Raw genomic sequence first — 16,383 nt, 5'->3', positions numbered from 1 at the left:
AGTAGAGGAGCTAGGATTCTGATTTGAGCCTGTTCAGCTCCAGAGCCCACGTTCTTTCCACTTTCCACTCTGGGACAGCTGCTTCAAAAGGGCCTACTGAGAAAGATACGGTGTATACACAAGAGGGCTCCAGGAATGTGGGGAAAGCTGAGGGTGACAGGGACAGCTTTATGGAGAATGTACAGGAGATTCACTCGATGGAAATTCACTTTAATGCCAGAAAGGCTCAGAAATACACCTGTTTCGTAAAGTGAAGTACATACCTAATTATGTACCAGTGTTTATGCTGAAGAAGAGAGCAGAGCCATAACCATGTCCAATAAATAGTAAGGCAGGTGCTGTGTCTTACTCATCTTGGTCCTACTTCCCCCCTCCCGCCCCCTCCCACTTCAACAGCATCTAGAATGGTGCCTTGCACCTAGTAGGCACTCACTTGATAGATATTTACTAAATGAATAAGTGAATGATACCTCAGGAAGGATTTGGTTAGGGGTAAACAGCTTTCCTGGTCTGGGGCTGCTGCAGCCCTGCAGCTAGAAGACCCTATTCTCTCTCATCTTTCTCCCTATAGCTCCCTGGCAAGCCCAAAGGCTGCATGATAGGGGGCCCACTGTACCAGAGATGATTTATGGTTCTCTGTTATACAGACCCTTTCACATTCCTCCCCCATCTTCTTTTTGCAGTCAATTAATCATGATATTTAAATCAAACTTTGGGTAGTGAACTATGGCTCACAGTCTTGAAGACAATTGTTCAGGACACGCACAAAACAGACCTAGTATTGAGATCTATAAAAAAGACCACCTCTCCACTGGGATTATCTTAGAGTCCCCTGCTTTTCCCCAGGACCCAAGGAAATGCCTTTATTTCTACCTTAAAGAATGCCAGGTACTCAGCCTGAATAGTGAAAAGGAAGGGAGCGACAGGCAGCTAACTGGCTATGGGAGGCATTGCTTGGGAATTTCTCCATAATTAAAATAGTAGAGTCCCCAGGAAAGGTATTTCAGTCTGGGCTGCAGGATACCTTTGCAGAGATAGCTAAGGTATCTTCCTCAGTGCTCCGGGAACCCCAGCTTTGTTGAGTCAATCTGCCGTTAAAATGATGATGGCAAAGTGAAGTGAAACTTTCTTGGTTCTTCATGCTATTACTATAAGCTGAAGTTACACTAATCAAAATAAACCCTTTATCATGGCCATTAGAGTAAAACAGGAGTAAGCATTTCCTTCCATCTGTCATTAAGTCTATTTTCATCACATCACTCATGGGATACTCTGGCATTATCTTGACTATGTCAATATAGTCAATAGAATTGAGACTTAAATTCTTGGGCAACAATCACATACACTCTCATACAAAATCTTGTACAAATGGGCACTTTTTTTTTTTTTTTGGCTTGCTCAGTTTTCAAATGGGCACTTTTGATTTTATGTATTGATTGTTATATATCATCGCCTTATTGTGAACAGAACTATGGCCGTTAGGTACTAACATGCCATACATGATTTTTTAACATGATTTTTTACAACCCAGATGAGGAGGTGATGCCTTCTCATTTCTTACTGCATGATGCTAAATAAACTCACTGCTTCTCTCTGTGCTTCATTTTCCCGCTGTTGACAATTAGGAGATGAATATTTTGCTGCCTACCCTCCTAAAAGACAGAAAACTCAAAATGCAATGTAAACAACAGAGAGATATTTCATAAACTAATGTGTTCAAAAACAGTTCAGCATACATTTTAATTTCAGTGAACCACATCATACTTTAGATGTACCAAGGAATCTTCAATAATACTCTTTTGTAAAATAATCAAGCCCCTTGTACACTGGTTTAAAACATTCAAGTTTTCAAGTAATACATTTGCTTAAAAGAGAGGTTCAATTAAACTTGCCAAGTTCCTTGAGTTCACTCTATGCACTTGGTGGTATAAAATATTTTTATTACATATATTATCAGCCGAAACATTTATTGTGTACTGTCCTTGCTTCCCACTCCTTAAATGCCAGCATTTACCTTTGACCTATATGATGTGAACATTTTATTGTTCATTCAGATGATTCTGTTTCTGTTTTGTTATCTGCAAAATAGAAGTCTATGCTGTATAATCTATAAAAATATTGAATCACTATGTTGTACACCTGAAACTACTAAAATATTGTAAGTCAACTATACTTGAATAAAATTTTTAAAAAAGTAATCTATCCCAAAGCAATCAGGTGAAACAAAAGACATGCATTGAAAAGATACATGGAGAACAAGATTTTTTTAATATTAACTCTTTCTACACTTTGTTAATGTTCACACTATTCTGATTTTGATTCTGCCCCGAGAATTTTGTCCCCCAGACTGAATAATAATTCTGTATTACCTCTACAGTTCTCAAACTGTGCCCCAAGGCACCACAAGGTGCCACAGCAGCAAGCCTATGGGGGAACATAGAATATTTTTTAAAGTTTCAAGAGCAACACAGTGACACTCAACATCTGTCAGAATTCATGTGAACTTCTAGAACACAGTAGATCATGGTTTCAGCATTAGACTATCATCCTTTTGATGTTATGTCTTTGAGAAGCTGGGTTTTCTGCAGTTGTGATGAAAAGCAAGTACTGCATGAATATTGGTGTGGAACAGAAAATGAGTGTGGCCGTGTCTGATCTGAGCTCACGGTTTGAGAAGTACAGACCTCAATAGGCTCATACATCCCATTAGCAAGGAATCGTGATTATTTAACAATAAAATAAGAATACACTTTCTCTTTCAATTCATATGTATTTTTTCATGGCTACTAAATTGTGAAATCATAAATAGATGTTAAGAGATTTGGCTCCAACAACTCAGTAAATTGAATTATTGTATTTCTTTTGGCCTGAGTTACCATGAAAAAACTACTGAGACACTAAGAGCACAGTTAATCAAGAAAGTTTGAGAACCTTGGTTTTTTCAATTGTGAACTGAGTCTAATAATAGCATCTACTGCCCAGGGTTGCAGTGAGATTAAATGGGTTAATATATGAACGATATTTAGAATAGTATCTGGCAAGTCATTGCAGTAGTAGTATTTGTTACCCAGGGACAGTTTTCAATCTTTCTATGTGATAGAAAAAAAAAAAACAACCCAGTTTTGGAGCATGTCTCTGTATCAGTAACATCAAAGATTTATAACTGCCATCATAATCAGAAATTTCTATTAAATTTACTATCTGGGAAGAGAACAGAAATTACTCCATTTAAAAGTTCTTTTATTTCTTTGATTTTTAGTCTCCTGGCATTTAAATTTTCATCCAATTATGTTTTTTTACCAACTAGAAACAGAATTTGTCTCTGCTACATACTAGAGAGCCTTTTATTTTATTTATTTATTTTTTTGAATGTCACACTGATTTTTATTTCAGTTAATTACCTATGTTTTAGTGTGCTTTTCTTTTTATATATAGAGTATTTTGAGTGAGTAATAGTCTTTAAATGGTTATAGAACTCTCTTGCTTAGTTTTAAGTACAGAAAAGCTTCATTTTTAATTAGCTATATATTTTGTTATTTTATTTTATTTTTATTGAAGTATAGTTGATTTCCAATGCTGTGTTAGCTTCAGGTATACAACAAAATGATTCAGTTATACATGCATAGTTTAATTGCTATCAAAAACCCTTTTTCAACAGGTTTACATCTTTTCAAAAAGAATTTTTGAAAAAATTTTGTTCAAGGAAACATCTAATAAGGTTTTTGCCCTCCTGCCACCTCCTACTCCCCAACAATGACTTTCCATAAACCATTTTGCCAAGGAGGCCGGCAGAATTAACTTGCTATACATTGATTACAGCCTTTGTTTTGCTATAGCCTAGCAAACTCCTCAGAAATGCTTTAATAAGCTTTTCTTTTTAACTTTTTATTTTTATGTAATCCCAGACTTACAGAAAAGTTGTAAAAATAGTACCAAACATTCCTGTATACATCTCACCAAGATTTCCCAAATATCGATATTTTACATTTGCTTTATCATTTACTTTGATCATTTTGTTAACATGGCGCCTGCCAATTTCTCCACTATAAATTTACTACTTTTCTCTTTGTAATTAATAATATCTTGTGAGAGGACTTCCCTGGTGGTCCAGTGGTTAAGACTCCACGCTCCCAATGTACGGGGCACGGGTTCGATCCCTGGCTCGGGAACTAAGATCCCACACACCGTGGAGCAACTGAGCCCGCGCGCCTCAACAAAGAGCCCGCACGCTGCTACGAAAGATTAAGACCTGAAGCAGCCATAAATAAATAAATAATTGATTAAAATAATAATAATAATATCTTGTGAGAACATACTTTGCAGCTATGTAAATATCCTGTTCCTCATCCAAATTTCACCTACTCATTCTACCATCCATTGATGATTCAATTATTACTATGATGGTTGCCAAATAGTGATTTTTCTAATTCCATCATTCCTTCTAAATTTATTAGCTGACATTCTATTGAGACTCACTTTCCCTTCCCCCACATTATTTACTCTTTCATTTATTTATATGCCTATGTGTTCTTATTTTACTCAGTGGGTTGTAATACATGACTATCAGTATTTACTTTTATGTTTAATTGTCCCAGATTTGGCTGGCACTAGTCCCTTCAGTACAGCTCTTTTTGTCATTCTGATCTGTCCTACCATTCTCTGAGCATTTCCTAATTTACTAACTTAATACGATGTTCAAGGTTCATCTTGTTCTTTCCCAGCTCTAGCTCTAGAATCCGCCAGTCCTCCAAGGGGCCCTGGTTCCATTTAGCAGCAAACAGAGTTTAGAAACCAAATTGCTCCTGAGGTGTCATTGCTTCTGGGCTTTCTCAGTGGACAGGGCTGTCATGTCCAATTCTAATCCAATACTATAGAATTCATTCTACTCTTCTCTCTTTCCATATTTGTAGCTCTCTTTTCTCTCAGTGAGAAAATTGAATCTCATTGTTTATATTTATACGTTTACTTCTTCACCCAATCTCAGATTACACAGAAAGTCGTTTTAGAATTGCTACCAAAACAAAATGAAACCCAACCACTGCAAAAAACCAAACCAATTTCATTTTAACATTCATTTACAGTTCAGTTTTTCTTTAGTCTGAGAGTATATAGCAAAAAATATTGTATTCTAAAGTTACTTTGAGTTAGTCTTCCCTCCCACACAAAAACATGTGCTTTTCAATGTGTTTATATTATTCATTTAAAACCATTAGGTTCACTTGTTTGTGTTCCATTTTTAGGCTTTCCCCCTATTTGTGTGTGTGTGTGTGTGTGTGTGTGTGTGTGTGTGTTTTACTTAATATATGAATTATTAACATGGATCCAAAAGACAGAACTATATAAAAAGGAGAATTCAAGAGAAATGTCACTTTCCACCTTCTACTTACCCTTTCAACTCATCCCCAACTACCTCCTGTAAGTAACAGTAATCTCATTAATTTCTGGTTTATCCTTCCTGGTTTGCTTTTTGGTCAAAATGCAGGCACTTGTGTATTTTCTCACTTCCCTTTTTTTCTTACACAAAAGGTAGCATACTATAGACACTCTTTTGTACTTTGCTTTTTTTCACTAAACAGTATATCCTAGAAATTATTCTTTATCAGTTTGCAAACATCTTCTTCGTTCTTTTTTACAGATGTGTAGTGCTCGATTATGTGCTTGTACCATAGTTTATTCAACCTCTCTCCTCTACATGGGCATTTAGGTTGTGTCCCTTATTTTGCAAATACAAACAGTGCTGCAATAATTAACCTCGTGCATATGTACTTTCATATTGTTGGAGGTGTATATTTAGGGTAACTTCTTGGAAGTAGAATTACTGGGCCCAAAGTAGACACTTTTGATGTTTTTTAGATGCCTAATAAGGTTTTAATATAGAGATTTAAAATAGATCTGTGATAATATTTATTACATATTTGTTTACATAGGTGTTTTGTTTTATATTTTGAGTTACCAGACTTTCATATCTTAACAAATGTGTTCTGGTAATTATAAGCAATTGAAAAACAAAATTCTTCCTAAATAGTTTTAGATTTTGCATGTATTTATTTAATTAGATTTTAGCTCTGAGAGTAATGATGTGCAAAAATAATGGGGTGGGGGAGGAATCCCTTAGATCTGAAAAACAATACTTATATAAGGATGGATCACATTCTGCCTGTGGGAATGATCAGGGACATAATATTTTTACATCTCTAAGGAGGAGGTATTTCCTCCCAGCAGAGTTGATGATCTGAAGTCACTGGAAACATGATGAATAGTAAAAGGAGCTGGTCTGCTGGTGCTACAGGGCTGGTTAATTATACTGTAAATCATGCAAACACCGACATGTTGAACAAAAAAGCTTCTCTAGACACCTTTTCCTTCTCACTAAAAGAACAGTTCTTTAAAGAAATAGACAGATTGGTAATTCTCTTAGACTGAGGATGTACAAAAATGCTGACATTTAGCCCTAGAGAGACAGAGAAGCTATTTATGGCTTTGAAGTCTGTAAGGCATTTAAAAAATGCTTTGTAAATATGCTTTGACACTCTTGATTAAGCATTGGAGGAGTAAGGACAACTAACTCCCATCTCTACCGTCTATGATCAGTATAATAACATTATTCTGGAGTTTTATTATTTGTGTCTTTCATTTGGGAGTCTTCCTTTATATAGAGTCCAGGATTCATCAATAATTCTCTACCCCTTAGAAAGGTAACTATTTCATTTGGAAACCTTTGTGGGATTTGGGCTTTCACAGATGGAGATCAAAGATAGAAATTAGTCCTCTGCTCCACTGCTGACCAATCCTGTCAACAGATCCTCCCTGGCCCCTTGTTTTTTTCCACCGTAAAAGGAAAAGAATCTCTCTGTGGCACAGATATTGATATTTCACCACATTTGCTTTCTCATTTATACTTTATTGTATTAACATAGCATCTGCAAGATTTCTCCACTGGAAATTTGCTATTTTTCTCTTTGTAATTAATAAATACCTTGTGGGACACACTTTGTGAATATGTAAATATCCTGTTTCTTATAGGTGGTGAAGAGTTTCAGGAAGAGGCCTCAAATTCACAATAGAGGTCCTCACTAGATCTCCCTAAATACAGTATTATTTAAACCACCTCAATCCAAACAGCCTATACCCAAAGAAAACCACAAAGTTTCATTTGTCACTGCTTTAATTTTGGCATCAATAATACGAGGCCATGCAGCCTTGCTTAAAGACCTCAAATTTTGGAATCATACGGATTGAGTTCAAAATACAGCATGGATACTTACCACCTGGATGACTTGAGAGGCAAGTGACTTAATGTCTTTGAGCTTCAGTTTCTTCCTCAGAAAAACGAGAATAATTATCAATTGCACGGAGTTGGTATGAGAGTTCAGTGGGTTCATATAATATGAAAGGCATCCTGAACTGTGTGTGGCACGCGGTAGGTACCAATAAATGGTAGCTATTAATAAATAATAATGAGGATATTATTTTGGTTAGTTTTGAACCCCGGTGAAATTTCTTTTTTTGGATGGAGACCTGCTGCCATATTATACCCTATACTGTTGATCCAGCCTTAGGTCAGAGCGGATTTAAAAACAAAAAGGACATCCTTCCCTGTAAATTCTCCCCAGGTAGTTTAATTGTGTGGTCTATGGACCCAGAGTTTATGCCAACTCTACTTCAGAGTGGACTGTCCACTTAAGAGTTTAGTAAGATGATTCCAGAGCCCTTTATTCCGACAAGACTGGAGTGCCACCCTGAGGTCAGCTTTGGTCCTGGCGATGTTTACTTGAATTCTGTCCTGATTACAAGCATATTTGAGTGGTTACATTTATATTGCATTAAACTTCCATTAAAGCCTGAAAAGAACATGTTATACTTTGGACTCTTAACATTTTGTACATTGGACTCTTGATGGCAAAACAGAAATGTACAAAAAGTGTAAGAATCTGGATTTCTTAAGTACTTGATTTGGATTTCTAAAGTACAAGAGTATGGGTAAGGCTTGAGAATTTGATATTGAAAACTTAGCCCCAGGGAAAGTGAGATTTCTGTCTGCGTGAATGGCTGCTGTGTTTGTTATCTATAGCCAATTGCTCTCTCAACTTACTTTTAATTAAGACCCTGAAGCTGTGATCTAGAAGTTTCTAGCTCCTTTTGCAAAGAAATAATTCCTATTTCCAAATGACCATTAGAAACTCCACTCAGGTGTTCCACAGAAATCTCAAACTCAGACCTTCTCAAAATTAAACTTTATTATGTTGTTCTCACACTATCCTAGCTCTCCAGTATTCCCCATCCCCATAAACAGAGCCCCCCTCACCCAGTCACCAAAGTTTGAGACCTGGGAGCTACCTCAGGCTTCTCTCTCTCCGTCTTCCTACATCTAATCACTAAGGGAGTGCTATCAATGTCACCACCTTAATGTCCTTTAGATCTGCTCCTTTCTCCTCTTCCCTTTTGCTACTGCCTTCTTCCCTCACTAAACTACTACCGTGATATTCTTCTGGTTTCCCTGACTCCAGGCTTGCCTCCCTTCCATGTTGCTGCTAGAGTGATCTTTTAAAATTAAAAAACTGTTTATATCACTAACTTGGCATCCTTTAATGGCTCTCAGTGCCTACAAGATCAAGTCCAAGCTCTTTGGCGTACCCATAAGGTGTACAGGAGCTAGTCCTTACCCACCTGATTCCACCTCTTGCTGCATCATCCACTTCAGGTTTTGTTGAACTACTAGTAGATCTCCAAACACAACAGGCATTTTCTTTTTTTTTTTTTTTTTCCTTTATTTTTTGGCTGTGCTGGGTCTTCGTTGCTATGGGTGGGTTTTCTCTAGTTGAGGTGAGCGGGGGCTACTCTTTGTTGAGGTGCACAGGCTTCTCATTGCAGTGGCTTCTCTTGTTGTGGAGCACGGGCTCTAGGCGTGCAGGGTTCAGTAGTTGTGGCATGTGGGCTCAGTAGTTGTGGCTCGCAGGCTCTAGAGCACAGGCTCAGTAGTTGTGGCACACGGGTTTAGTTGCACCGCGGCATGTGGGATCTTCCCGGTGGACCAGGGCTCGAACCCATGTCCCCTGCATTGGCTGGCAGATTCTTAACCACTGCGCCACCAGGAAGTCCCACAACGGGCATTTTCATACCCTCTTACATTTGTTGCTGTTCCCTTTATTTAAAAGAGCCTTGCCCGTCTTGTCTAATTTGCCAACATCTTTTTTTAAGGGTTTGCAAGCTTTATTTCCTCTACAAACCTTTCCTAACTTCCTACAAAGCCCATCCCATCCTGCCACCTTTGAGCAAACACTCCCTTACCTCCTATAACTTATACAGTGCTTAGGGAATTTTCTTGCTCTGTTTGAAAACAGACTCTAACAGACTTTAGTCACTATCCTTAGCAGACTTTAAGCTACTTGAGAGCAAGGACTGTATCTATCTCTGCATCTCTAGGTCCAAGTCCATGCCGATCACACTGTGAAACAATGCCAAAGTTTGTTGAATGAGAAGCAGGGAGTGGAGGAGAAAAAGATTTTCAAAAACATACTTTTAGGGCATGAAGTGATCACTCTGTCCATAACAACAAGATATCCCAACCAGCTCCCACTGCAGCGTTATACAAAATTTGTGTTCTCACTTGCTACAGTTGAGAAACCATGTGTGTCTACCAGTCAGACCATACTGGTTTTTGGAGAAATTCCACTTATACAAAATCATGATTCAATTTCCTCACCACTTTTATTGACGATGGTTTTTAATTGTTTTGCTTTGTTTTTTTCCCAAGAGGAAATGGTCCCTTAATGAGTCAACTGGACATTGTCAAGGTAGAAAATGATATCAGTCTGACAGTTTCATTTGACTTTATTCACTCATTCAGCCAAAATTTATTGCAAAGCACTAAGCAAAAGATATAGGTCCTTTCCTAAATCCACAAGGTTGGCAGTTTCAGGAATCTTTGTCTATTTTATTTCACTTCATTAATTCAACAAGATTTATTGACCACTTAACTATGAAACAATATCCAGGCTAGGCCAACATAATATGAAATAAATGAGATACAGGCCCAGCCCTCAAAAAGCTTAAAGTCTGGTATGTGACAGATGTGGAAAACAAAATTACAATGCAACAGGAAAAGAACTAAAATAGAGGCATTTACAAAGTGGCATGAAAACTCAAAGAAAGAAGAGGGACTATGTCAAGGAGGGGACATTCAGGGTAAGCTTCAGAGGAGAGAACATATAAACTGAATTTTTTTTTAAATAAATTTATTTATTTTTGGCTGCATTGGGTCTTCGTTGCTGCACGCGGCTTTCTTTAGTTGCGTCGAGCAAGGGCTGCTCTTCCTTACGGTGCACGGGCTTCTCATTGCAGTGGCTTCTCTTGTTGTGGAGCACAGGCTCTAGGCGCGCGGGCTTCAGTAGTTGTGGCACGCAGGCTCAGTAGTTGTGGCTCGCGGGCTCTAGAGCACAGGCTCAGTAGTTGTGGCTCACGGGCTTAGTTGCTCCGCGGCATGTGGGATCTTCCCAGACCAGGGCTCGAACCCGTGTCCCCTGCATTGGCAGGCGGGTTCTTAACCACTGCGCCACCAGGGAAGCCCCTGAATTTTTTTTTTTTTATTGAGGTATAGTTAATTTACAATGTTTCAGGTGTACAGTAAAGTGATTCAGTTATACATATATATATTCTCTTTCAGATTCATTTCCATTATAAGTTATTACAAGATATCAAATATAGTTCCCTGTGCTCTACAGTAGGTCCTTGTTGTTTACCTATTTTATATATAGTACTGTGTATCTGTTAATCCCAAATTCCCAATTTATCCCTGCCCCCCCTTACCCTTTTGGCAACCATAAGTCATATAAACTGAATTTCAAAGAATATACGGCATTTGCTAGGGAGGAAAAAAAGAGAGGACATTCCAAGAAGAAAGAAAAACGTGTACAAAGGTTCAGCATTAGAAGAAGCAAAGGCAAAATCAGATGATAAAATTAAAGCTTACAGAGGATAAGTAACTTGCCTAAGATCACACAACTGGTAAGTAAAAGGGTTGGGGGCAGTTGAACTCAAGCTGAAGTTATTTATGGGAGCATGTCATGTGTCCTGAGAGAGTTGAGAATCACTGCTAAGGGTCTGGTGTACAAGTCACAGGAGCTTGGACTACACTCAGTAGACAGTGGAAAATCATGAGAAATTTTTTTTTTTTAATTCCTTTTCTTCTTTTTTTTTTTTTTAAATTATTTTTATTTATTTATTTATTTATTTATTTATTTTTGCCTGTGTTGGGTCTTCGTTCCTGTGCGAGGGCTTTCTCTAGTTGCGGCGAGCGGGGGCCACTCTTCATCGCGGTGCGCGGGCCTCTCACTGTCGCGGCCTCTCCTGTTGCGGAGCACAGGCTCCAGACGCGCGGGCTCAGTAGTTGTGGCTCACGGGACCAGTTGCTCCACGGCATGTGGGATCTTCCCAGACCAGGGCTCGAACCCGTGTCCCCTGCATTAGCAGGCAGATTCTCAACCACTGCGCCACCAGGGAAGCCCATGAGAAATTTTTAAGCAGAGAAGCAACGTAGTCTCATTTGGGCTTCAGAAAGATAATTCTAGCAGTGATTCTTAATCCTGAGTGCAATTAGATTCACTTGAGAAGCTTTCAAAAATTACAGGCCAGGGCTTACCTGGTGGCGCAGTGGTTAAGAATCTGCCTGCCAATGCTGGGTACACGGGTTCGAGCCCTGGTCTGGGAAGATCCCACATGCCGCAGAGCAACTAAGCCCGTGAGCCACAGCTACTGAGCCTGCGCGTCTGGAGCCTGTGCTCCGCAACGGGAGAGGCCACGACAGTCAGAGGCCCGCGCACCGCGATGAAGAGTGGCCCCCGCTCGCCGCAACTGGAGAAAGCCCTCGCACAGAAACGAAGACCCAACACAGCCAAAAAAATAAATAAATAAATTAATTAATTAAAAAAAAAAATTACAGGCCAGTAGAGCTCCTCCAGAACAATGAAACCAGGATTTCTGGGGGTTGGACCAAGTTTTCTTTTGTTTTCTAAGATTCTCAGAGGATTCTAAAGTGCTGTTAAGGTCAAGAACTATTGCTCTAGGAGAATGGATTGCAAGAAAGAAAAGGACTAATATTTATTAAGCACCTACTGTGTTTGAGATTTTGTTCCAAAAGCTTTATACAATAACACACACATATATATAATACATATTTCTAATATGGATAACTGTAGATAGATAGATAGATAGATAGGTAGATAGATAGATAGATAGATAGATAGAATCCTAAGCCAATTCCCACCATTTTGATCTCTGTGTGGGGAACCAGTGTTACTCCTAGCCTTCAAAGTAGGATTATAGGATATTATAATCCTATAATCCCCATTTTTCCAGTGAGGAAATTGAGGCACAGAACAGTGAAATAACCTGCCTACGATGGTCAAATTAGTAAATGATACAACTGGATTCACACATAAGTCTTTCTGACACCCAAAACCCATGCTTTTTCCATTATACACCATTGCCCTATGAGCCCAGCTTAATGCTGATAGCAGTCCTGCTGTAGGTATCATGATCCTCATTTTACAAATGAGGAAATTAGACCAAGAGAGGTTAATCTGACCAGGTCACGGCTGACAGGTGGAGAGGCTGGGAGGAATTTAAACTCAGACTTGTTTTACTCTAACTATATGCTTATGAAAGTAAAATATAGCACATATTCAACACTCCATACAATTCTTTCCTCTGAAAGAGGGGAAGCAGGTTGGATTATTAATCTAACCCAGAGTATTATTCTGAATAAGACAGCCATTCCAAGGGATTTTCCCCCTCCTTCTTGGGTTTCAGGAGGTCAAATCTCTGTTGAACTATCAATCCCAGGGGACCTTTTTGAGGCGGGAGAGGGAACACAAGGAGTTCTGCCATAATCCTCTATCATATTTACCTGAAGATACTTTAACCCCGGCTAAATGCAGCAATACAACTTCTTCACACCCTTATCTAAGCAGCTGAATCATGCTGATTAGTCTCTTTTTTAATTCATTGTTCCAACTCAAATGAGCATTCACTGCCCATCGGTATTATTGCTTTTTCCCAGTAAGTTCATTTTCCCACTCTTTGAGGATATTTCATATAATTTCTTCCCTCCTCAGCCCTCCAATACTCCCTGACAAAATCTCATCCCACGCCCATCCCATTATTCTCCCTTCTCTGTTACATCAACAATTTCCATCTTTTCACTGGACCATTCCTTGCAATTTACAAATATCCCCTAGCACCCATCCTTAAAAACATCAAAAACAAAAAGCAAAACCCCAGGCGCCTGGAGACCTTCTCAGACAGCGGAGCCCGAGCTCGGCGGAGTCCCCAGCGCTCGCCAACCCGCGCCCCGTCCGCACTCCTCCGCCCCACCATGGCCCGGGGTCCGGGCCTCGCTCTGCTTTCGCCGTCGCTGCTAACGCCGCTCCTGCTACTGGCGGCGGTGATCGGCCACGCGGCCGCGCAGGACAACTGCACGTGCCCCACCAGCAAGATGACCGTGTGCGACCGGAGCGGCCCCGGTGGCCGCTGCCAGTGCCGCGTGCTCGGCTCGGGCCTGGAGGTCCACTGCTCCACGCTCACATCCAAGTGCCTGCTGCTCAAGGCGCGCGTGAGCGCCCGGAAAAGCGTCCGCGCCCCGGTGCGGCCGAGCGAGCACGCGCTCCTGGACAACGACGGCCTGTACGACCCGGAGTGCGACCAGCAGAGCCGCTTCAAGGCGCGCTAGTGCAACCAGACGTCCGTGCGTGGTGCGTGAACTCGGTGGGCATGCACCGACAAGGGCGACCTGAGCCTGCGCTGCGACGAGCTGGTGCGCACCCACCCCATCCTCAACGACCTGCGCCACCGCCCGGCCGCCCGCGCCTTCAACCCCTCAGACCTGGAGGCCGAGCTGCGGCGGCTTTTCCGGGAGCGCGAGCCGCTGCACCCCAAGTTCGTGGCGGCCGTGCACTACGAGCACCCCACCATCCAGATCGAGCTGCAGCAGAACACGTCGCAGAAGGTCGCCGGCGACGTGGACATCGCCGACGCCGCCTACTACTTCGAGAGGGACGTCAAGAGCCAGTCGCTCTTCACCGGCCACCGCGGCCTCGACGTGCGCGTGCGCGGAGAGCCCCTGCTGCTGGAGCGGACGCTCATCTACTACCTGGATGAGAAGTCCCCCCAGTTCTCCATGAAGCGCCTCACCAGCGGCCTCATCGCCGTCATCGTGGTGGTCGTGGTGGCCCTGGTCGCCGGCGTGACCGTCCTGGTGATCACCAACCGGAGGAAGTCGTGGAAGTACAAGAAGGTGGAGATAAGGAACTGGGGGAGATGAGAAAGGAACCGAGCTTGTAGATACCCGCGGGGCTGGGGTGGGGTGGGGATCAGCTTTCAGCAAGGTCCCAGACCCAAGTGAGTCACGCTTCTTGATTCTTGGCCCCAAGGAGGCATTCCTCCTCCCAAATTCCTGCCTCCCCCCCCCGCCGCCACCAAATTTAATAGATCCTGTTCTCAGGGTCACCTCTCTTTCTGACTTCTGTCCTGAAGGAAGCATTTCTAAAATTCCTCCCCTTTCGGTCCAACCAGAAACCTGACTCGAGAGTTAAGGGAAGTTTGGCATAGGGTTATGTATAAGAATCAAGTGTCTGTATGACAACCCAGCATCGTTTACAAGTGACGCAATCATTGCTGAAGGCTTAAATGCGTTTAGATGGGAAACAGCGCTTTTACTGTCTTCGGTTTAGGTTATGGATTAGCTACACTTGTATCGTGGCCTTCCTGATGAGGAGTTCGCTACTTGGGCCCGGTAGTATCCTCATTTACCATCGTTTGTATTGATATTACCGACCACACATGCTTGTCATCGGGAAAGAAGCCTGTTTCAGCTGCCTGAACACATCTTAGATGTCTTTGTTTGAGGGCAGACTTTGGCCCAGAAACTCAGCATCTATTCTTCAACTTGCCCTTATTACAGCTGATACTAGCAATATTTCTTTTGTAAAATGTTTGTACATAGGTTGTCTTTGATACTGCTGTTGTGATTTTAAAAAAACGGAATGTAATAAAATATGAAAAAGGCACAAACCAAAAGATGGAGTTTGTGAAAACTTGCTCCAGGTTTATATCAAAAAAAAAAAAAACCACAAAACCCACCTTTGAACCCACATCTGCCTGTAGTTCCTACTCTACTTCTCTGCTTTCCTTCTCAGTTAAACCTTTGGAAAGAGTTGGATTCAGGGACTTCCCTGGTGGCGCAGTGGTTGAGAATCCGCCTGCCAATGCAGGGGACACGGGTTTGAGCCCTGGTCCGGGAAGATCCCACATGCCGTGGAGCAACTAAGCCCGTGCGCCACAACTACTGAGCCTGCACTCTAGAGCCCACGAGCCGCAACTACTGAAGCCTGCGCGCCTAGAGCCCACGCTCTGCAACAAGAGAAGCCACTGCAATGAGAAGCACGTGCACCACAACAAAGAGCGTGCAGCAACAAAGACCCAACACAGCCAAAAATAAATAAATTTATTAAAAAAAAAAAAGAGTTGGCTTCATCACAGTCTCCCTTTCTCCACCTCTACCACTCAATCATCTCCAGCCACCATGCCACTGAAACTGATATTAGGTCACTAGTGACCTCCATGTTGCCAAATTCAGTGATCTTTTTTCTTCGTGCTCAGCCTCTCAACAGCCTTTGAAACATCTGATCACTACCTTCTTTTTGAAACTTTCCTCTGGCTGCCAGGACACCACATTCCTCGTCTTCCTACCTCACTGATTGCTTCTTCTCAAACCTTTGTTTTACAGTTATATCCTCCTCTACCCAATCTCTAAATGCTGGTGTACTCTAAAGGTGAGTTCTGGGTCCCCTTCTCTTCCCTAGTCACACAATGTCTCTAAGTGATCACATTTATGACCGTGCTTTTAGATATGGGTTTGTCACCACTTACATAGGGATTGGGTTCTAAAGTCAACTCATAAAGAAAAAAAAAACTCATGAAGTGTAATTACTCTTGGAAACTCCTTAAATCACCTATAAACTACAGAAGTTGTGGTTTCATACATGTTGATTTTACACATGATTGTGGCCGTATTTATGTGCCAAACTGAAGACCAACACTCCATTTCCTAAAAAACCCAGTTGATTTTTTTCCCTTGCCATGTTGAGATAAATTGTTTTTATTGAGCAATAGATGAAAAAGTACTTGGGGCTTTCATTTAGGAGCCACGTTTCATGAAAAATACTTGTTTTTAAAGAGCAGACACAATTGGAACACCAAGCTGCTCCCACAATGAGAGAATTGGGGACTGACTCCATCTGAGGGTACAGCAGACTCACATCTCTCATCTCATCCTCACTCCACACTTGCTTTACTTGAGTGTAAAGGAATCACACAATTTAAAGTACT

The 16,383-nt window shown here is 41.3% G+C and overlaps 1 protein-coding gene and 1 pseudogene across 2 annotated transcripts in view; both read left to right on the top strand.

The window, feature by feature from the left end:
- The window catches only part of SYNRG (synergin gamma), a 183,991-nt gene that overhangs the window by 45,764 nt on the left and 121,844 nt on the right, over positions 1–16,383 (top strand). The gene's annotated exons all lie outside the window — the stretch shown is intronic.
- Positions 11,951–16,221, top strand: LOC309649726 (tumor-associated calcium signal transducer 2 pseudogene; annotated as a pseudogene). The gene is made up of 2 exons (XR_014268707.1): positions 11,951–12,190; positions 12,231–16,221. The product of XR_014268707.1 is annotated as a tumor-associated calcium signal transducer 2 pseudogene (transcript).

This window comes from Balaenoptera physalus (assembly GCF_965194825.1).
Source record: "Balaenoptera physalus genome assembly, chromosome: 20".
Classification (NCBI taxonomy): domain Eukaryota; kingdom Metazoa; phylum Chordata; class Mammalia; order Artiodactyla; family Balaenopteridae; genus Balaenoptera; species Balaenoptera physalus.
The sequence above is the reverse complement of the archived record's forward strand: the minus strand, read 5'-3'. Positions and strand labels throughout refer to the sequence as shown.